We start from the raw sequence: 23,646 nt of genomic DNA, 5'->3' as shown, positions 1-23,646 counted from the left end.
CTCTATGTAATGGTCCCAGTTCTTCAATGTTAAGAAAATAAACCTAATGTTTCTAACCTTAAGACTTTGCGTTCCTGTCTTTAATAACAAGGGGCTAAGAAATTTAAATGATGTGAGTTGAGCTGGCTACAGACTCTAGGAAAGAAAAATACCTTCCATGCTATCTTGCTAATCAGTCCTCTGGCTGCAATTTTCTACTGATCCCTCCCTTGGAGAATCTGAGAATATTCTAATATCCAGACCCTTGGCACACTGCCCTTGATAAATGTCTCCAGATTCTATCTTAAAGAGCAATAATGCAATTTGGGTGAAAATAAAGAGGCAGCCGAGTGGAGGCTCTGAAGGGTGAACAGAGAGATTTCACGGGCCCGTTTCCCCATTACAGAAAGAGATATTTATTGCCTGCAGCACAGCTGAGGGACTGCATTTGGAAATGCCATAGACAGTAGTCTGTGGCTGAGGTCCTGGGGCTCAGCCCAGGATAAGGCATTTGGCAGGTTCAGCCTGAAAATGGCAGGAAGCCTGCTTTCCAAACAGCAGCTGCAAAAAGAGACGGAGTTTGTTGGAACTTATTCGGCCTCATTTTCCTCTCGCACTGCACCCCTTCGGCACTCTCCCAGGCACAGTACCATCTTTGTAATCCAAGACAGGGGAGCAGGGAGGATAAAAGGAGGAGGAAAAGAGGAGGAGGGGGGAGAGGAGGAGGAGGAGAGGGGAGGGAGATGGATGAGGAGAAAAGAAAGGACGAGGAGGAAGAGATCGAGAGAGAGAAATGGGAGAAACCTGGAGCAAAGATTAGAATTGACTTTTTGACTATAAGAACCATGCTTAAGTTAATAGTGACAAAGGAATCTTTTCCACAAAGGAAACCTGAGGCCTTTCTGCATTCAGGCCTCTAATCTTAAGCTATAGATGAATTATTATTGTTATTATTATCATTACTCTTTCCTTTTGTCAAAGTGCTTGATATCTATTATTTTAACTTCCGTGATAAATAAATGAAATTTTTAAATAATAACTTTCCACTTTACAGAAGAAATAGCACAGAAATATTAAATAACTGTCCTAATATTACTCCAGAAGTTGACGACCAAGGGGATATTGAGAAACAGATTCCCAGAATACCAACCCAATGCCTCCTCTCCTATGCCAGCCTTCTGATGACTTCTCTGCATTTCCCCATTTGTTTGGCCGATTGATCACATCTTTATGGATAAACTTGATAAACTAGGGCTCAGCTTCCAGAAATAGGTTGTCCGGGTATCAGTTTGAGTTTCATCAAACGCATTAGCTGTGTGACTATAAGCAGGGTCCTTACCCCCTTACCACTATCCATAAAGGTAATATCCAAAATGCGAATAACAATAACACCTACTTAAAAGGGTTATTATGAAGATTAAACAAAATGATGCTCAGAAGGTGTTCAGTGTGGTGCCTGACACATAGTGAGGGTCCAGTAAATGCTGGGGGGGAGCTGATAGTTAGATATTAGTGAATTACTATCAGATTCCAGAGACAGGATTTCCCAGTTACATAGAAGATCTTGAAAAAGTATTCTCATGATCTCCACTAAATTTTTGGTGGAAAAAGCAATTGAGATCATCTGGAACTAGGGAGGAAAGTTGTTCTAAGAGAACACATATCAGAGGGCAAACTGGTATCTATTTAGCTGAAGTTCCCAAATATCAAAGGATCGGGGGTGGGAGGTGCCATGAATTCTACACTTCACTAGGGCATCCGTGAAAGTCACTCAATGCCATGGAGAAAAACCAGCCCATCATATTAGTGGTTCTTTCCCTTTAGGGAGAAATTTATCTCTTCAAGGCTCTGAGGAAAGCTGTGGAGAAAATTTCACAAACATGCAAAATTTTGCATCTAAGAATTAAGCCCCTATGAAATGTCAAACATACTTTGGCAGATGAAGAGAAGATAACAGGTGTATTAGGCAAAAACAGTTTTGCCTTTCTGCATTGAAGATTTGAAGCAAAGTGGAGTTTTGATCCTAGATTATTCTCCCTGCTGACTCGCCGCTTTGGAGTGTCAGCATCTCCTCCAACCTGTATAACTGGTAAGTGTGCAAATGAATATTAGGTCAGCAGTGGAGAAATAGGACGGAAGTGGGGGGAGGGGACATAGCAAATGTGTAGGCAAGAATCTAGAACCTTTTATTATACCTGCTTCAACTTCCTCACATAATAGGTGGGGGAAAAACACTAAAGATCCTGGGTGGATTTATAGGAACAAAGAAAGGTCTCTTCCAGCACTGTGATTCTGTCCTGAGAGAATTCAAACTCCTCTACATTTTCCATGAGGCATTGGTTGCTCTTTACAGATATTAAAGCAGCAGATTATTATTAGTTCTATGGAAAATATTGAACCACAGTTGTTCTCAGGAATATCTTGCTGCTTAAGCTTAAATGTCACAAGGTATTTGATCATATATAGATACCAACAGGGCAGGCAAAAGCCTATAGCCCGGAAAGAGAAATGTACAAAGAAATGACAGAAGTGACACAACATAGATCTGGGATCTCAGAGACAGATAATACATTCTTTGTGAGAATGGTTATTTAGCTTTTGAATGAGGCTGGCAAAGCTCTGGTTGTCTTCCTTTTGCCATTCCCCAGCCTTGGGTTATAGCATTCCCTTATCAATTATTTGATAAAGTTGCAAATAAGATAGTTCCAGCATCCCATTGGTAGTAGAAATTGTCACCCTCTCTCTCCTACCTGGCTTCCCTAGGAAAATAAACAGCATACCTGACTAGGCCTTGCCAAGGATCTGCTCAAAATAAAAGTAAAAAGAAAAGTGTGACTCAGTCTATTTTATGGATCTTAAAAATGTGACTGATTCATAGAATTCAAACACCTTGGTGTTGAAAGAACTTTCTAAAGTCACCCAGATTTAGACACTTCAGAAGTAGCAGAAGAAGGAAGGGTAGATTGAGTAAAAGGACCAAATTAGATTTCCTTCCTTTCTTTCCTTCTTCGTTTCTTTCTTTCTTTCTAGTAATGAGGATTCATTAGCTCAGGCACACTGTGTACACAGAGTAACTAGAATTAAGCAGGCAAAGTGTTGCTGAGCAGAGAACCAATGCTAATAGATAAGGGTGGGTTATAATCACATATCAATTACTTCTGTACACATGGATTTAGGATGTCCTGAAGGATTTGAAGGTACATACTTTATGTTTTTCAGTCTCCCTGTAAGTCTATTTGGCTCCTGGGTTTGCTAACCACTTTTTTTTTGTCCTATATATGGAAATATACAGGACAAAATCTCCTTTGATCCAGACTCTCTCCTAGAATTCTGAATTAATGGGGTCTGTGCCATGAAGGTTTTAATGTGCATGAATTTCTGTCCTTATGTCCCCTCACTTTGCCTTCAGCTCAGCCTTTCTCCTGAGCTCAATACATTTCCAGTTGCCACTGTAGCAGTCTTCAAACTGGGTTGCTTGTACCCTCTTATGCACAGACTTCTCAAAGGCTATGAGGGCACGAATAGTTTCAAGGGAATACATTTCAAAATCTTCAATTTCCATAGGTACTTTTCCCTAAAACTCATCTCCTAATAAAGTGCTTCCGGTCAGCATTATGCCAATTTCTTTTCCATCTCCTCCTTCTGCCCCATTTAACTGTTTTTGCAAAAGAAAGGCATAGCTCTCACCTATCGTGATTCTTACTATCATAAGATAAATCAGGTGGTTTCCAACTCTTTGCTGTCAATAAATTTGAAAGGTAATTTAATGAACATGGCCACTAACAGATCATTAAAAATAAGTTTGATAATAGACTAGTATGTGATTTTTGGCATCTATCTTTAAAGGTGTTCATAGCATTGAGAAACTGCTATTAAAAAAAAAAAACAGAGAAGTGACAAAGAATTGATGCTGCATCATGTCTCATTCTGACAATAAGTAATTTTTATCCTTGATACAGGAGCTAATTAAAAAAGTAAACCAGAGGTGACATCAGCAACATGGCAGAGCAAGCTGTTCCCTTTGTCTCTCCTCCTTTGAACTACAACTAAATGACTGGCCCTTCAGGAAGTGGTGGAGACAGGTGAGCACTCCCTGCCCCTCCTCGGCAGCCCTTTGCACATGCATGAATGCTTTCCAGTCCGGCATGTGAGCCTCGAAAGTGGGAACATGCCCCAGGGTGAATGTAGGAAAAGGTGGCCCTTAGCCTTCTCGTGATTTCTTTCCTGGGGGAGAGCCCACCATGACCCTATAGCCCCAAGGAGTGGCCCTGGCTCCATCCCCACAAGGAAGCCTCACTCACCAGGCACGGTGCTCAGTGGGAATGCAAGAAGAGACAGTGGCAGATCTCTGCACTGAGGCAAGTGCACTCCAGGACCGCATGAGTGCCCATAGTAGTGCTGAGCTGTGAACATGAGAACGCACCAGGGCAACTGTAGGAAGAGGTGGTGGCAGCCCTTACCCTGCTCAGTGATCACTTTCCTGGTGATGGGGGAGACCACCATGCCTCCACGGCCCCAAGGAGAGGCTCTAGCTCAGTCCTTGTGAGGAATTCCTGCCCATCAAGCGTAGTCTAAACAAGTGCCTGAATGCTCTCCAAGCCAGCGCAAGTGCCCATAGTACCCCCACAACTTTCAGCAGACAGGATGGGACCAGAAACTCTGCTCCTGCTTTGCCCTAGAGGTAGCAGGTGGAATCTGTGACCTAATACTACCACAAATGTGCTGACAAAAGATTAGTTCATCAAACACCATGAGAAACTACAGTAACAATTCAGACCAGAAGGAAAATGACAATTTGCCAGAAACCAACCCTGAAGGCACAGAAATTTACAGTCTAAATGACAGAAAATTCAAAATAGCTGTCATAAAGAAACTCAGAGAGTTGAAAGAGAACACAGAAGGTCAGTTCAATGAGCTCAGAAACAAAATTAATGAGAAGAAGGAACACTTGGCCAAAGAGATTGAAACTATTAAAAAAAAAAACAACCAGGGGCCATTCCAGTGGCATAGTGGTTAAGTGCATACACTCCACTTTGGCAGCCCAGGGTTCACAGTTCAGATCCCAGGTGCAGACCTAGCACTGTTCGTCAAGCCACACTGTGGCAGCATCCCACAAGAAATGGAGGAAAGTGGGCACAGATGTTAGCTCAGCAACCATCTTCCTCAAGCAAAAAGAGGAAGATTGGCAACAGATGTTAGCTAAGGGCCAATCTTCCTCATCAAAAAAAAAAAAGTCAAGTAGAAATTCTGGATATGAAAAACACAATTAATGAAATAAAAAATAATCTAGAATCCTTAAGAAATAGAGCTTATATTACAGAGAAAAGAGTTAGTGATTTAGAGGATAAAAATATAGAACTGCTACAGGTGCAAGAGACAGAACTAAGACTTTAAAAAACTGAAGGAATTATTTGAGAAATATGCAACTCAATTAGGAAGGGCAACATAAGGATTATAGGCATTCCAGAAGGAGAAGAGAGGAAGAAAGGAACACAGAGTTTGTTCAAAGAAATGATAGCTGAGAACTTCGAAAACGTGGAGGAAAGAACCAGATTTACAAATACATGAAGCTAATAGAATGACTAATTACATCAACATTAAAAGACCTTCCCCAAAGCATATAATAGGCAAACAGGCAAAAGTCAGTGAAAAATATTGAGTGCAGCAAGGCAGAAGAAAATAACCTGCAAAAGAACCCCTATCAGTCTTTCAGTGGATTTCTCAACAGAAACCCTACAGACTAGGATAGAATGGAATGATACATTCAAGATATTGAAAGACAAAAACTTTCATCCAGTTAAACTTTCCTTCAGATATGATGAACAAATAAAATCTTTCCCAGATGAACAAAAGTTGAGGGAGTTCACCACCACTAGACCTCCCTTACAAGAAATAATTAAAAATGCCCTCACACCAGAAACAAAAGGCAGAGTTTTGAGCAAGGAGATAAATAGACAGAGAAAATCAGAAAAATGCAGCTCTCTATCAGAACAGGGAAGCAAATACTCAACTATAACTTAAAAGATAAAGGGAAGAAAAGCATCAAAAGTAACTATAAACACTTCAACTTAGTCACAAACTCATAACAATAAAAACAGAATAATTTGTAACAATAATAACACAGAAGGGGAAGAGGAGAGGGATGGAACTTTCGTAGGTTAACAGAGATAAGAGGCTATGAGAAATTGGACTATTTCATCTACAAGATCTTTATATAAACCTCATGGTAACCACTAAACAAAAAATCAGAGCAGAGCCACAATTCACACAAAGAGAGAAAACTGAGAAAACCTCCTCAGAAAACCACCAAAATGAAATGACAGTCAGAAATACAAAGGAAGAGAAATAATGGACACGTAGAATGACCAGAAAACAAGAGGTAAAATGGCAGTATTAAGCCTTTCTATATCAATAATCTCTCTAAGTGTAAATGGATTGAATTCTCCAAACAAAAGACACAGAGTGGCTGGGTGGATTAGAAACAAGAATCAACAATATGCTGCCTCCAGGAAACACATATCAGCTCTAAAGACAAATATAGCCTCAGAGTGAAAGGATGGAAGATGATACTCCAATCTAACAGCAAACCAAAGAAAGAAGATGTTGCCATACTTATATCAGACAAAGGAGACTTCAAGTTAAAAAAGACAATGAAAGACAAAGAAGGGCAGTATATAGTGATAAAAGGGACATTCCACCAAGAGGACATAACACTTACTAATATATATACACCTAACACAGGAGCGCCAAAGTACATAAAGCAACTATTAACAAACCTAAAAGGAGAAATTAACAGCAACGTAATAATAGTAGGCGACCTCCACCCTCACACATTAATGGACAGATCATCCAGCCAAAAAGTCAACATGGAAATAGTAGATTTAAATGAAACACTTGATCAGATGGACTTAATAGATGTGTATAGAGCTTTCCATCCAAAACAGCATACATATTCTTCTCAAGTGAACATGGATCATTCTCAAATATACGCCATATGTTGGGAAACAAGGCAAGCCTCAATAAATTTAAGAAGACTGAAATCATCTCAAGCACCTTTTCTGACCACATGATATGAAACTAGAAATCAACTACAAGAAAAAAATTGGGAAAGTCAGAAATATGTGGAGACTAAACAACATGCTACTGAACAATCATCAGACCTATTAAGAAATCAAAGGATAAATAAAAAATACCTGGAGACAAATGAAAATACAACATACCAACTGTTATAGGACACAGCAAAAGTGGTCCTAAGAGGGAAATTCATAGAAATACAGGCCCATCTCAACAAAAACGAAAAATCTCAAATAAGTAATCTAAAACTGCATCTCACAGAACTAGAAAATGAAGGAAAAACAAAGCCCAAAGTCAGCAGAAGGAGGGAAATAATAGAAATCAGAGCAGAAATAAATGAAATGGAGACTTTAGAAAATAGTAGAAAGGATTAGTGAAACTAAGAGCTGGTTCTTTAAGAAGATAAACAAATTGACAAATCCTTAGCCAGACTCACCAAGAAAAAAAAGACAGAAGGCTCAAATAAATAAAATTAGCAATGAAAGAGGAGAAATTACAACAGACACCACAGAAATACAAAGGATTATAGGAGAATACTATGAAAAACTATACGCCCACAAACTGCACAACCTAGAAGAAATGGATAGTCTCATACAACTGCCTAAAAATGAATCAAGAAGAAATAGAGAATCTGAATACACCAATCACAAGTAAAAACATTGAAACAATAATCAAAAACCTCCCCCCAAAAGACAAAAGTCCAGGACCAGATGACTTCTCTGGATAATTCTATCAAACATTCAAAGAAGATTTAATACCTATCCTTCAAAAATTGAAGAAGACAGAATACTTCCTTACTTATTCTGAGGCCAACATTGCCTCAATACCAAAACCAGAGAAGAACACCACAAAGAAGGAAAATTACAGACCAATATCGCTGATGAACATAGATGCAAAAATCCTCAACAAAATATTGGCAAACCAAACACAGCAACACATTAAAAGGATCATACACCATGATCAAGTGGGATTTATGCCAGGGATGCAGGGATGGTTCAACATCTTGAAATCCATTAACGTGATATACCACATTAATAAAATGAGGAATAAGAATCAGACAATCATCTCAATAGATGCAGAGAAAGCATTTGACAAGACATAACATCCATTTATGATTAAAACTCTCAATAAAATGGGTATAGAAGGAAAGTACCTCAATACTATACATAAAGACTACACATGACAAACCCACAGCCAACATCATACTTAATGGTGATAAACTGAAAGTCATCCCTCTGAGAACAGGAACAAGACAAGGGTGCCCACTCTCGCCACTCCTATTCAACATACTGGAGGTTTTGGCCAGAGCAATTAGAGAAGAAAAAGAAATAAAAAGAATCCAAATTGGAAAGGAATAAACAAAACTCTCAGTGTTTGCAGATGATATGATTATATGTATAGAAAACCTTAAAGAATCCATCAGAAACTTGTTAGAAATAATCAACAACTACAGCAAAGTTTCGGGGTATAAAATCAATTTACAAAAATCAGTTGCATTTCTATACACTAACAATGAACTAGCAGAAAGAGAACTCAAGAATACAATCCCATTTACAACTGCAACGAAAGAATATAATATCTAGAAACAAACTTAAGCAAAGAGGTGAAATACCTAAACACTGAAAACTATAATACATTATTGAAAGAAATTGAAGAAGACATAAAGAAATGGAAAGATATTCCATGCTCATGGGTTGGAAGAATCAACATAGTTAAAATGTCCATACTACCTAAAGCAATCTACAGAATCAATGCAGTCCCAATCAGAACCTCAATGACATGTTCACAGAAATAGAACAAAGAATCCTAAAATTTATATGGAACAACCTTAAACACAAGGTTTAGGCCTTATGAAGATTGAAAAGCCAAAGCAATCCTGAGAAAAAAGAACAAAGCTGGAAGTAACACAATCCCTGACTTCAAAATATACTACAGGTGCTGGCCCCGTGGCTGAGTGGTTAAGTTTGCACGCTCAGCTGCAGGCGGCCCAGTGTTTCGTTGGTTGGAATCCTGGGCGTGGACATGGCACTGCTCATCAAACCATGCTGAGGCAGCGTCCCACATGCCACAACTAGAAGGACCCACAACAAAGAATATACAACTATGTACCAGGGGGCTTTGGGGAGAAAAAGGAAAAAAATAATAAATCTTTAAAAAAAAAAAATACTACAAAGCCATAGTAATCAAACCAGCATGGTACTTCACAAAAACAGATACATAGATCAATGAAACAGAATTGAAAGCTCAGGAATAAAACCACACATCTATAGACAGTTAATCTTTGACAAAGGAGCCAAGAACATACAATGAAGAAAGGAAAGTCTCTTCAATAAATGGTGTTGGGAAAACTGGACAGACACATGCAAAAGAATGAAAGTAGAGCATTCTCTTGCACCATACACAAAAATTAACTCAAAGTGGATTAAAGACTTGAATGTAAGATGTGAAACCATAAAACTCCTAGAAGAAAATATAGGTAATGCACAATTTGACATTGGTCTTAGGAGCATCTTTTCAAATATTATGTCTACTCAGGCAAGGGAAACAAAAGAAAAAGTTAAGAAATGGGACTTCATCAGACTAAAAACCTTCTGCAAAGCAAAGGAAACCATGAACAAAATGAAAAGATAATCCACGAACTGGGAGAAAATATTTGCAAATCATTTATCCAATAAAGGGTTGATCTCCAAAACATATAAAGATCTCATACAACCCAACAACAAAAAAAACAAACAACCTGATCAAAAAATGGGCAGACGACATGAACAGACATTTTTCCAAAGAAGATATACAGATGGGCAACAGACACATGAAACGATGCTCAACATCACTAATTATTAGGGAAATGCAAATCAAAACTACAAGGAGATATCACCTTTCATGGGTCAGAATGGCTATAATTACCAAGACAAAAAATAACAAATGTTGAAGAGGATGTGGAGAAAAGGGAACCCTCATGCACTTATAGGAATGCAAACTGGTGCAGTCACTATGGAAAACAGTATGGAGATTTCTCAAAATGTGAAAAATAGAAATGCCATACGATCCAGCTATCCCACTCTGGGTATTTACCCAATGAACTTGAAATCAATGATCCAAAGAGATTTAAGCACCACTATGTTCATTGCAGCATTATTCACAATAGCCAAGACGTGGAAGCAACCCAAGTGGCCCCTTATGGATGAATGGATAAAGAAGACGTGTTGTATATATATACTGTGGATTACTAACCAGCCGTAAAAAAAAGAGAAAATCATCCCATTTGCAACAGCATGGATGGAACTTGAGGGTACAATGTAAAGCAAAATAAGCCAGACAGAGAAAGACAAATACTGCATAATTTCACTCATATGTGGAATATGTGGAAGATAACAAACACATGGATACAGTGAACAGATTAGTGGTTACCAGGGAGGAAGGGGGTTGAGGGTGGGCAAAAGGGGTAAAGGGGCACACATATACGGTGATGGACAAAAATTAGGCTGCTGGTGGTGAAAACAATGAAATCTATTCAGAAATTGATAAATAATAACGTACACCCCAAATTACACCATGTTATAAACCTTTATGATCTCAATAAAATTACTGGAGAAAAAAAGTAAAACAGTCCCAATTATCTCATTAAAAGATGCATTTCCAACATAATTCTATAAATAGAATTTATAATTTCAGTAAGTGTCTACTGAAATTTATGTGCTGTTTTGATCCATTATACCTAATTTTATCAATTAATTTTAACAAATAATTTAATCCAGAAAAAATTTTTGACCTTTAGGCCTTATGAACATAAGAAATTTTAAGTTTTTTTTAAAATATCAATTTATATGCATATTTTTGTAATAGCTAAATAGATAGAGTGATCAATAAAAGCTTTCAATGGAAAAATATATCTCTTTAGGATAAAGTTTTATAGGAAAAGTAGAATGGAAGTGTGAGTTCAATGAGAAAAAGGAATAGGGCATAATTTTTTGACTGTGTAAGAAAAGCTTTTTCACATATACTGTTAAATAAATGATGACGGGAATCAAATCACTATGGTTATAGGCCTGTGGATACATTTAAACAAGAGGTGTAACTGTTTTATTTTAAAATATGAATAGTGAGAACACACTAGAAGTCATATCCTTTATACCTGTTTAAACATAATGAAAAATGTTAGATATTAACTTACAAATATGCAAGAAGGTAGATTTTCAAAATTCTTTAGACAGTTCAGAAACAAAAACATTTGAAGTTCTTTGCTCTTGAACCTTGCTCCTCAAAATGTGGTCCTTGGACTCCATCAGCATCACCTGGGCCCTTGTTAGAAATACAGATCTCAGGCCCCACCTCAGAGCTGTGGAATCAGAATCATTTTACTAAGATTCCCAAGTAATTCATATGCCAGTAACATTTAAGAATTCTCTACAAGATTCCTTCACCTGAACAGTATCTCAAAGTTAATCTATTGTAACCTTCAACATTTTTTCCACTTGTTTTCCTGTCCCGGTTAGTGGCATCAGCATTCAGTTTACCCTGGCTAGAAACCTCGGAGTCATCCTTGAAGCTTCCTCCTTACTTATTTCATCACTCCTCATATCCAGTCAATAATGAAGCCCAATCAAGTTTATTTTCTTCATTAATCCCTGTGTACTAGACAACGAGGATAGAAAGTTAAATAAAATCTATTCCAGGCCTGCCTTGAATATCTGCCTTCCAGTGCCTTTTCTGGCAGACAGACTCTAAGGTGACCTCCCCTGCCTGACCCCCGCCTCTGGTGTTCACGCCTTTCCGTAATCTCCTCTCCTTGAGTGTGTGTGGGGTAAGATGTGTGACTTGCTTCTAACCAATACAATACAGCAAAATAGGTCACCCCCATGATTACATTGAACAAGACGCCTAGCAGACTCTCTCTAGAGTCTCTGCGTTGCTGGTCTTGGAGAAGTGAACTGAAAGGGTGTAAAGTGCCTGTGGAGAAGGCCACATGGCAGAGAACTGAGGGCAGCCTCTAGGGACTGAGGGCAGCCTCTGGCTGACAGCTGACAATACTGAAGCTCTCAGAACTACAGCTGCAAAAATAAATACGTACATAAATTCGGCTGATAACCTGAGAGAGCTTAAAGCAGATTCTTCTCCAGTCAGGCCTCCAGAAGAGAATGCAACCCTGCCAACACCTTGATTGCAGTCCTGTGAGAAGCCCAACTAAGAGAGAATCCAGCTAAGCCATTCCTGGACTCAGGAATGCGAGATAATACACAGAAACTGTGGGATACTAAACGTGTGTTGTAAGCTGCTAAGTCTGTGATGACTTGTTACGCCCTATAGAAAACTATACCTGCTCTGAGAAAGTCTTAGCTGGACAGGTGCAAGAAGACCTTTCTCACTGCTTTTCTGTCCACAGTCTCTCTCCCTTCTGCATCCAGCTCTGCCACCGCCAGCAGAGTAACTGAAAAGCAAACCTTGCCATGTCAAACCCATGCTTAGAACATTTTGAAGGCCAAAAACAATACCCAGCATATAGAAGGTTTTCAATAAATATACGTTAAATGAACAAATACATAAAAGTATTAAGAAGTTACCTGTATATAATACAATCCTAAGGAATCGACCAATCAACTAAAGAGACACAGGGCGGACCCTCAAGATGCATCAAGTCTATGTACCAAGGGCGATGATGAGGCTGATGTAGTGGTTATTCTGCTTCCGTTTTAACTTTAGAGCTATTCTTTGCATCCTTTGCAAAGTTCTTTCTCATACTTGACTGTCCTTTTCTTTAGCAACAAAAAGTAGGCAATCCTCTATAAGTACCTAATTTATGTATTTCAAAACCATGTCCTATTTCCAACTTCGGGAAGAAGGGAACTTTCTGTGTACTGAAGACTGAATCTCCTATTGTACATTTCACTGGCTCCCCATGATTTGGGGATCCAGAACATGCCCAGCAGACACATACTCAGCAGACACACTTCCCCACATCAAAGTAACTTTCACATTTCCCCCATTCTGCTTTATTCATTCACAGGGAGCTTTGAGTCTTGCCAAGTTCAAAACGTGTTGCTAAGAGACAAACTTGCCTTGTGGACAGGGAGCAGGAATCAAAGGCGACTTGCTAAAGATTTCATTACTGCCTCATTTATCAACCTTGGAAGACATAGGGCTGCTCTGCCTCTTGGCTTCTCCAAATGATAATTGGAAAAAATTATGACAATGGATGCTCTGTGCAGGGATATGTTCCTATTCATTCCCACTGTGACAATGCAACATTGGGCAGTAGTTACCAAGCCCCATGTCCCGTCTTACCTCTGTTCAATCCATAGTGCACACCAACGCCAAGTTAACTTTCATTTGGCACACCTCTTATCTTCTATCTGTCCTCACACTCACACTAAAGCCCTTCAATGACTCCCTAGTGCTTTAAGGACCCATTCAAGCTGTTCAGGGGGAGCTCTTTAGGATCTGGCTTTATCTTGCTGCTATGGCTCTTTGTGCTTACCCTGCACGTTCCTTGTAACTCAGCCATCTGGATCACTAGCTGACCCATGCCTTCCCCTCCCAACATTTTTCTGCTACCGTGCTGGCTGGTTAAGAATGAAGTCCTCTGATATTTCTGCCAGTTTGAATTTTCCCCATCCTTCAAGCCTTTGAGATGCGTTTCTTGACACCATGCCCATAACAGAAGTAATCTCTCCTTCCTCTAATTCCTGTGACTTTTCTATTTTGGGATTCCTGCTATCTTCACTGTGGTGGTTACAGTATGTGTGACCATGTCTTTTCCCCCACAACTAGTTTATTGAGCTATTTGATTATAGGCACTGGGTCACCCACACTTGTATCTCACATGATAGCTTAAAAAAGCAGATACTCCATTTATTTGCTGAATAATAATACTGGCTAACATTTGCTGAGTGTAATGTTATTAGCCCCATATTGTATGTTAGGAAACTGAGGTTCTAAAAGGTTATAAAGTAGATCAGGGTCACAGTCACAAAGCTATTGAGTGGCCAAGTCAAGATATGAATAGAAGTTTGTACAACTCCACTTCCTCTCCACTGAATGCTGTTGACTTATAGATATTTGCATACTTAAAACAAAAGTTCTGAAAACCATCAAAATTTTCTTGACAAAAAATGGTACCACATCATTTGTAAAACACTTAGTGTTTTCCAGGCAATCTCATTCATGACTGATCAGAGTGTATATTCATACAGCCCCTTTATACAGTCCCTTTGAAGGGCGTTTTGATATTATTTTAAAATTTTTCAATGTGCTTCTCTTTTTTTTTTTGAGGAAGATCAGCCCTGAGCTAACTACTGCAAATCCTCCCCTTTTTGCTGAGAAAGACTGGCCCTGAGCTAACATCCATGCCCATCTTCCTCTACTTTATACATGGGACACCTACCACAGCATGGCTTTTGCCAAATGGTGTCATGTCTGCACCCAGGATCCAAACCGGTAAACCCCAGGCCGCCGAGAAGTGGAACGTGCGAACTTAACCACTGAGCCACTGGGCCGGTCCCTGTGCTTCTCTTTTTAATAAATTAGGACTTCATTTGAGAGTATGTAATAGAAAAAAATTGTAATAGCTTAAACAAAATAGAAATTTAATTCTCTTTATGTAAAAGAAATCCAGAAGAAAGCACTCCAGGGCTGCTATTGTGGCTTTACTTTATCAGATGCCCAGGCTCCTTCAGTCTTGTGACTCCCCTGTGCACTTAGCATGTCACCGTGATCCAAGAGGCTGCTCAAGTCTGGCCAGCATGACAGAGGAATGGACAAAGAAAGGATTACTTTTTCCTTATTAAGGGGCCTGCTTCAAAGAATTATATAGCACTTGAGCTCATATTTCCTTGGTTAAAATAAGTCACATGGCTATACATAGCTGCAAAGGAGGCTGGGAAATGTGGTCTTTTAGCTGACTACACTGCTGCCAGGAATAAATGTAAGGTTATGTTATTAAAGAAGTAGGAAAGAATGGATATTGAGAGGAAACTAACAATCTCTGCCCTGATTCTAACAGAATTTCCCCTTCTAGAAACTAGCTACACAGGTATCAAAGATATATGCATAAGGAGAGTTATTGCTGCACTATTTGAATCAACTGAACATAAGAAATAATTCTAAAATCTTTAAGGATTTGGATAAATTAATTACAGCATGTCAATACAATGTGACAGTGTTCTGTGTACAGACGTGGTTAAAGTATATAGTTAAGTGAAAAAGCAACTTGAAAAACAGGGAGTACAGCATGATCAAATTTTTAAATAAACTTATTATATATGAATAAAAATGGTTTACATTTTACTTTGCTTTATGTACTTCCATATTGTTTTAAACATTTTTACCAATGAATATGTATTACTGTTACAATGATTTGTTTTTAAATCAAAATTTTCTTGATCAAAAAACTGCATCCTAAACCTTGAATCATTTACACCCCATAATACAATTTTCTTTGTTATTCTTCCTGTGTCTGTCTCATTTCTTAAGCAGCAGTCTTATAAAGCTTACCACTCAGGAGTATTAAGAGATTGCTTTTTAACCACTCCAGGGGAGTTACTCCTGAGGTTGCCACTGACTCCTCTTCCCTTAGACTGTTCCAGCCCTGTCCCCTTGGGCTATCATGATGCAGGCCCAGAAAACACTTAGATTCACTGTTCCATAATGTAGTTTCATTATCAGGAAGTTTGGGAAATGCTAAGTTAAAGTAAAATGGATTTCCTTTCTACAGGATATTTTAGAGCCTTTAATAGTGCAAGATTGTTGTGAACCTACAAGAAAGGAATAAGCAGTGACATGCAGTGTGTAGAAAGCACTTTACCAGAAAGAATCTTTTCCTTTTTAAATAGATTTTCACATCAAATAGTGTTCATCCTTCAGCAAACTCTGTTCCAGAGAAAAACTTGGGCAAATCACCCAAAACACACAGGCTGTTAATGGTCCGACTCAGTCAACCTTTCAGCACCAATTCATCATTTCTTTTGCTCCACCTTAACAAACCCCTGGAAGTTTTCCAGTTCTATTAATCTTTTGTATCACCCTTCCCATCGTTTTCACTTGACAAATTTCTATTTTTCCTTAAAACTTCTACTCAAAACTTAGCCCCTTCAAGAAGCGTTCTTTGCTTGTCTTCTCACCTCTCCCATCTGCCACATCTCCCCATAATATTCTTTACTTTGATCAAAGTACATGTAATGTCTAATTCACTTACCAGTCTCTATCACTAGAGTGCAAATCCCTCAATAATGAGCGCTTATGTGAACTCACAGAAACAGAGAGAAGAGTCGTGGTTACCAGAGGTGGGTGCGGGAGGGTGGGGGAATGGGGAAATGTCGGTCAAAGGGTACAAATTCCCACTTATAGGATGAATTAGCTGTAGGGATCTAACTTACAGCATGGTGATGAGAGTTAACAATACTGTATATATGCTTGAAATTACAAGAAAGTAAATCTTAAATGTTCTCAATACAAAGAGAAATGGTAACTATGTGACACGATGGAGGTGTTAGTTAACCTATGGTGGTAATCATTTCGCAATGTATAAGTGTATGAAATCTACACATTGAACACCTCCAACTTACGCAATGTTATATATCAACTATATCTCAATAAAGCTGGAAAAAATGTGAAAATTTTATATGAATAAATGCATCCTAGCAATGGAGAAAAAATAAAATTTCTAATAAAAAATGATATTTTTATGTTATAATACAGAGGCTAATGTATCATTTGCTTTTGTATCTTCAGGGTCTAAAATAGTGCCTGGAATATAACAGATGGTATAATATATACTTGTGGAAAAATAAGTAGATGAGATCAATAGTAAAATAATATCTATCTTTAGAATAAGTTACAAAGAAGAGAAATTCACTATTGTTTTTCAATTAGTGGAAAAATTAGTATTCTACAAACTAAAATTCAAGAGTTCTTTACATGAAGGAAGTTTCATGACTGAAAACACACTTTAAATAAGGTTTCAGAATTTCAAATAGCTATGATGAAATAAAAAGTTACATCTCTAGTTTGAGTTGAATGCTTATTTCTCATAAGCATAAGTCCTGCTAAATTTTTCACACTAGGGTCTAAAATATATGTTGTTTCCATTGATATAAAGGTCATGTCAGCAAATGTGTTGGATGTTGTTATGGGTTGAATTGTTTCCCCCCCAGAAAAAAGATATGTTAAAGTCCTAACCCCCAGTACCTGTGAATGTGACCTTATTTCAAAATAGGGTTTTTATAGTTATAATCAAATTAAGATGAGGTCAGACTTTGTTGGTGGGCTCTAAACCAATATGACTGGTGTTCTTATAAGAAGAGGGAAGAGACACAGAGACACAGGGAGAATGCAATGTGAAGATGTAGACAGAGTGGAGTGATTCACTTACAAGTCCACAAACATCCAGTGTTACCTGCAACACCAGAAACTAAGAGGAAGGCATGGAACAAATTCCTCCCTGGAATCTGAGAGAGAGCAAGGCCTTGCTGACACTTTCATTTGAACTCTTGGCCTTCATTTATATCAGAGAATAAATTTTTGTTGTTTTAAGCCACAAAGTTTGAGGCACTTGGTTATGGCAACCTAGGAAACTGATACAGATGTTTATTGCTCCCTGTAATATTCATTTAAACCAGAGGCTCCCAGACTTTTGATCCCAGGTTCTACTTCTACAGCATCTAACTGAGTTGAGTAGATTAGATCTAGGGTAAAACCCAGAAATGTGTGAGGTTAATAAGTTCCTCTGATAATTTCAATAATGGTGGATCACCGAAAACATTTTATAAAACACTGATTTGAACTGCTAAGGTGTTTTGCTTTTTCCCTGACTTTTATCAAAAGCCAGGCTCTTTCTTTTGTGCTTTTTAACAAGTATTCTAGAGAACAAAAAACAAACATGTTCATTTGGTTTAATACTCACTCGAAATGGTCAACAATTTTAATGATAAAGCAATGCTAGCTGAGCTGACATATCCTGTCCCAAATTGTAGAGCAGAGAGAAAAGAGTTAGCCAAGTGACTGTCCCACTGAATAGGGGGAACAATGGAAATTCTGACAAACCCTTACCTTGCACCAAAACAAGCAGGTGTTGCAACAATGCAAATAGCGTGCGTTGCCAAAAGCATTCCCCTCTTGTTCTGGTGGCTCACTTGGAATGTTTTATTGTGTCTGCTGGCTCGTGGAACACCTCATAGCACAGCCAGTAAGAGAGTGGAGGGCAATGGCGGGATCAGCAGGAATTGTGCTGCTTTGACAAAGCCTCAGCTTGGAAGCTTGGAGGACAGTCTGCATCAAGTTCCCTGCCTGTACCTAGTCCAACGGATCAGAATCTTAAGAATGTGAGAACCGTGGTTAACTGAAGCTGGTTAAAGCTCCGTGCTAATGGTACTGGGATGTGGATCTCAGCACTGAGTGGATCCATTAATGCTAACATTCAAATCAATAGGCAAATAAGCCTTGATGGATAAATCACAGGATTTGGAGTCTGGGACTCACCGTAGCCATGTCTCTACTTGGTGTGTGACTAGGCTCAAGTTATTTAACTTCTCTGAATCTCAGTGGCCCCATCTGTAAAATGGTGATAATAATTGCTACCTTTCAGGGGCTATTTGGAGATTGAATAAAGCAGTGTATGGCAAATTACTCATAAAATATTAGTTAATATAGGTTGGCAGTCATACATGTTTTCTTTGGCCCTGGAACGCACCTTCAGCCCTAGGTGCCTGCTCCATGAGAGAGCTCAAAAGACACCAGATAACAGACTGTGAACCTATCTGCACAACCCACCACCACCACAGGCTGTTCCCTAAATAGCTTGTGCAGTGGATAGCAGATGCATCAGGTATCATGGTAGGTACCTTGGACAGTAGACATGTTCTGTTGCCATCCATGTGACCAGACAAGTAGTTGGTCAATTAATAAAAATATTAGTTAAATTGAAAAATCCTTAAAAATGCTGCATACGTACCTTAAATTTTTATTGTAACTTAGAATGTATGAATTGGATCCATTCCTAAGCTTTTGATGTAGCCCCAAGTTTCTTGTTCTGGTTGACTTTACATTGGTCCAAAGATCAGAGTTCACATTGTCTCTCTTGCATAAACACTCAACCAATGCATCACTTACCAGGATTTCCAGGTTTGCTTTCTATAAGCAGAGAGAGAATGTAAAGACCTTTGTGAAACAGTCTGAGTGCAGATTCTTTCTAGTTTTTATGATTCCCTCCACCCTTAAGGCTTTTAGAGTTGTTTCACCTACATCTGAATTAACAGCACTTTTAGCAACAGAACCCTACTAACTCTTGCCAAAACATTCATAGAATGACCAACTCTCTTTCTGCACTTATATTAAATGAGTTTATGAAACATTTAATTGAAATATGTAATTATATAACAAATAGAACTGGCATAAATAGATATGGGCAGCAACACAATTGACTCTTGGCAAGTACACAACTGCACTGAAGAGAACAGAAGAGCCAGGATGAAACAGAGAGCAGCCCACTAGTTGGGATCAAACCGCATTCTCTGGGCATTAGGCAATATGTTTTATATAAGGCATAGAAAGCACTGATTAATCAAATGGTTAAGAGGAGATTGGTTAAGAGTTTCTGATACAGCAATTTGTCTAATACAGAAGCACTAAACTACTAGCAAAGAGAGACTCTGGGGCTGGCAGAATTAGTGTGGACCAAAAGGGGCCTTGCTGCAGACTCCAGTTCTGGGAATTGCTACCAGAGGGTAAGCAGAGAGCTCTGGGGCTCTCTGTAACTTGTACTTTAAGAAACAACTTGTTTCATCAGCTGCTTGAATATTGAGAGACTCCGCCACTGATGAGGCTTCTGTCCATCCTGACCCAGGGGAAAGAAAGCCCCTAAACATCCTAAGAAAAGTCTCAGAGTGTCAGACTATGAGTGTTGGCAGAGAGCTGAGCCTCTCTTTGCCTTGACTGAAGATTTCTCCTGGAGGAAACCCCCTTGCATTAGGCCACAACACTCACTCTAAACTCAGAGCCAGACCAGCACTCTCAGGACAGATTCTTCAACAAACAAACATCACTTGCTTCAATGACAAGAGCAGCAGCAACTAACAGCTATAAAGCTCTTTCTCGCGATCAAGCATGACACTAAATGCTGTGTAGACATTTTCTTATCTATGCTTTATAATAACTATGAAAATGTCCTATTAGCCCCGTCTCACAAACAAGAACACTGAGTATCAGGAGATTAAAAATTTATGAACATACAGCTGGTAAATAGCAGAGGTTGGATTCAAACCCAAGTCTGTCATATAATGGGGCAAAGGTCTTTAATCACTTGACAGACCAAGGAAGGGAGGGGGAAGTCTTCACAGGTGTGGTGATTGCAGAAGCATGCTGTGATGTTAAGAACAATAGCTGTAATTATTTAAATGGCACCCCTGAAAGCAGAGAGAAGCTTAAACTTCCAAATATGCAATATAGATGATGCAAAAAGGCTTTACAATGTCTTGGGCAAGACAACAGTCAACATCATTTTCCTAGTGAGGAAATATGGAGATGTTGGAGATGGGGATGATGATGACATAATGGGGGATGATGATGACATAATGGGGGGTGATGATGACATAATGGGGGATGATGATGACATAATGGGGGTGATGATGACATAATGGGGGATGATGATGACATAATGGGGGGTGATGATGACATAATGGTGGATGATGATGACATAATGGGGGTGATGATGACATAATGGGGGATGATGATGACATAATGGGGGGTGATGATGACATAATGGGGGATGATGATGACATAATGGGGGATGATGATGACATAATGGGGGGTGAAGATGTAAGAACAGAAGGAAGTAGGGGGCATTATTCAATAACAGGCAGACAAGTAGCCCTTGCAATTTATTATTATTTTAGTTCTGCCTGAGGAAATATTGCCTTAAAACATCACCTATGTGGAAGGCCAAACCTTGGCCACCAAGTATTTAATAGCCTATGGTACATCGGTCCCACTATGATCAACAGGGTGAACCCTTATCCCTGGCACCACACCAATGGAAATTAGAATGCTTTGAAAAATACTTGCCCCTATTTAAAGAAAATTCATACATATATCATATCACTCCCTTTCTCCAACACCCCAGTGGGAATGAGAGAGAAGGTATTAAATTAGCATCTCGACTTTAGCAAAGACAAGATTCGCTCAAGTTCACAAAGAAGCTTATAGATATTAGAACCAGTTGTTTTCCATTGGTACTCACTTTAGAAATGACAAGAGGGTACAGCAGGAAAGAAAAAAGAACTGACCCAAATTGAATATTTCCTTATGATATTCCTCAAAACCAAAGATAGACTTGAATAACCAAGAGATGACTATGTCAATATTTTGAAATGCTTGGTTGAAAGGCACTTTATAGAATTCAAGGTCTCACTTTCATCTAAATACACATCTATTATACACCTACTACTTGCCACCCAAAGAGCTAAGCATTAGGCATACAGTGGTAAATAAAAGTGACAACAGCCCACCCATGATCTCTTAGCTGTCCATTCTGTACTGTCCAGTTCGTACTAACAGGCCACATCCTCTAAGAAAGGTCCGTGGCTGGCCTCTATGGTATCGATTAACCTCCTGAAATTACAGAGTTTTGGTTATGTGTGTTTATTTTTCTAAGGAATGGGTTCCTAACTTTTATGCATTTCTCCAATTCTTTATGTTAAAAGTTAACAACCAAGAGTAAAAGAATCATGATTGAAATCAAGGAATAAACAAGGAGTTATTACCAGTGAAGAACCATCCTCCTCCCCTCCCCACCTCTTCATCCCACCCCAATCTCTGGTCACATTTTATCTAACAAATCCCCAATAACCACTAGGGTGTAATGATGATAACGATGTGATATTTGCCTTGTAATCTCTAAAGTACTGCATATAAATAATAGTTAGTTTTATGGTCATTATTACTCAATTTGTAGCTTTTTTCTTCCAACAGTTTCAAAGAAAGATAAATATTTAATGACCAGCCACTGTGTTCCAAAGACATTACCTTGCAACACAAGTCATTTATGAAGTGAGGGAAAAGGGCCTCAGCCCTCAAGCTACCACACCAGCCAGTCAGTTTGATCTGTTTTCCATTTTCTCTCTTCTTTTCCTTCCATCCTGCCTGTCTGTGTTTCCTTTTAAAGGATCCAAAGACATTGGAAAGTTTTATGTTTCTGAGGGATTTTTAAATAGTTATTAATCCTGGATATTTTTAAATGATGGTGACTCCTAAGACTAAATGGGTGATTTTTATGAATATATTAAATAAATAAAAATGCATTCCCACAGGGCTGGGAACAGACACTTAGGTTCCAAAACCCTTCTAGGAACTAAGGGAAACTGGTGTTTTTCATCATCAGAGTCCTGAGCACAGTGTACGGATGGCATTCTGAATCGTACTATGGTTGGCTAAATTTTATTCTCCTCCTCTTTCATTTGATACACACTACAGTGAAAAGTTCCCTGAAGAATTTAAGCAAGGACTGTCTGATAATTGCAGCCTTCGAAGACTGACACCCAACAATAACAACGTAAACACATACACACACTCTGCTTCCTCCAGCTTACATTTCCAGACTGCTTCTTCTGTAAAGACGACTTATTTTTAAAAATAATTGCACTTATTTTGACTAGTCTGATTTTTTTACAGACAGTTTAGTTGCATTCATTGCAAAAGCATTTGGAAATTCTCTATTTGTTTCCTCTATCCTAGCACACGCACCATCAATTCATCTTGTGGTTAGGAAAGAAATAAACACCCCACAGGAATCCTCTGTTTACAAAGTCCGGTAGGTGGGTAATATCTCGAGGTTTTTCAGGAATTAAAGCAAAGCATATCTAGAGAAAGTGCTCCTGTCTTCTGCTGCTGTTACATTCGAAGGAAACACGGTGATTTGGCTTTGCGGAACATGAGCACCTCCCTTCCTCTGGCAGCTCGAGTAATAGTGACAGGGTTAGGAGCAAGATCCTCAGAACGTGAAAATCAAATTCTATATAATCCGCTTACAGGAGAAGCAAATTAAAAGCTATTTTTATAAGTTTTTGAGTCCAACACATGGTCTCCCCGACAAATGGAATTTGATGCTCAATTCATCCCTACCACCAACCTGAGGAATCTAAGTCTGTCAAGAAGCTTAAAAGGAGCTAACAAGTCCACATGAGCCGTGGGCTGTCCGGTTCAAATTTAAGATACATTTGCTTAAGCTATCAAAACAGAATCTGTTTTCTATTTTCTTCTTTTTTTTTTTGGTAAGTAATTGCCCTGAAAATCACTTAGGCATTCCAGTTTACTGCATTATCTCAAAAATAGCATAACTTTCAGCCTCTCTCGCTCTCGGTCACAAACTTACAAAGTCAAGTCCAAGCCAAAAATATAGGCTTGTCTGGAGGCAGCTCTGCTGAGATGCGATTTTTGTTGTTGTTGCTGTTACACCTACTTTTGGAGGAGGAAGCAGATGATGCTCTCGTCTCCCTCGGGATGACGTCTGCAAGAACGCTGTGAAGGTTGTATTGCTGCAAACCACAATAACCACTGAGCCATATGACAGGGGCGCTGGATACTTCAAGACAAGTGGAAATTTACCTGGAG

The sequence above is a fragment of the Equus caballus genome, chromosome 16, assembly GCF_041296265.1.
Source record: "Equus caballus isolate H_3958 breed thoroughbred chromosome 16, TB-T2T, whole genome shotgun sequence".
Lineage (NCBI taxonomy): Eukaryota > Metazoa > Chordata > Mammalia > Perissodactyla > Equidae > Equus > Equus caballus.
The sequence above is the reverse complement of the archived record's forward strand: the minus strand, read 5'-3'. Positions refer to the sequence as shown.